The 621-nt window shown below is 41.7% G+C and overlaps 1 long non-coding RNA gene across 1 annotated transcript in view; it reads right to left on the reverse strand.

Annotated features, from left to right (window-relative positions):
• Positions 1 to 384: 384 nt before the first annotated feature.
• The window catches only part of LOC119594035, a 42,871-nt gene continuing 42,634 nt past the window's right edge, over positions 385 to 621 (reverse strand). The window contains exon 2 of the long non-coding RNA XR_005230585.1: positions 385 to 489. This is a non-coding gene — a long non-coding RNA (uncharacterized LOC119594035). The remainder of the gene's footprint in view (positions 490 to 621) is intronic.

A 621-nucleotide genomic window follows, 5' to 3' on the forward strand; every position in this document is an offset into this window, starting at 1 on the left:
TGGAAGGAGAGCAAGGAAATCTGATATAAATTTAAAGAAATCGGGGAAAAGTGGCTTCTGTATAACGGCCTTTCCAGTATCTATACTTTTTTTTTCAAGATTTTGAGAGACGGCTGGGAAATTTCAGTTTTTGTTCTTTCTCACTTGTGTGTTATCTCCCGCTGCGCATTTCTGCGAGCACTTCATAAACAGGCATTTGACTTTCCTTTAATTCAGGTCATGGTTTTTGCACTCATCGTCCAACAGAACAGATCAATAAAACACCGAAATTGAATTCCTTGTGTCATATTTGTCAGAAAGGTTTCGAATTCACACACTGGGACACGGAGAACACACGGATCAACGTTTTAGCGGTTCCGATGCCTTCACTGCGATTATCTTTTGTTTTTGCTTTGTTTCCTTCGGAGCTTGTTCACTGAGTGTCCATCACAGAAGCTGAAGATAATGGAATGATTGGAATGAATCGCTCCTCATTGGGCCGCCATCATTCTGAAAAAGAGAGAAAAAAGAAAATATGGAGATTAGTCCAGTCAAGGCAACGCAGGCAGCGTTGAAGAGAAGATGCGCTAGCTAGCAGTGTCTTTACGTTTATACTCGCTCGGAACTCATGGCTAAGCACAG

Source organism: Penaeus monodon, chromosome 33 (genome assembly GCF_015228065.2).
Source record: "Penaeus monodon isolate SGIC_2016 chromosome 33, NSTDA_Pmon_1, whole genome shotgun sequence".
NCBI lineage: Eukaryota > Metazoa > Arthropoda > Malacostraca > Decapoda > Penaeidae > Penaeus > Penaeus monodon.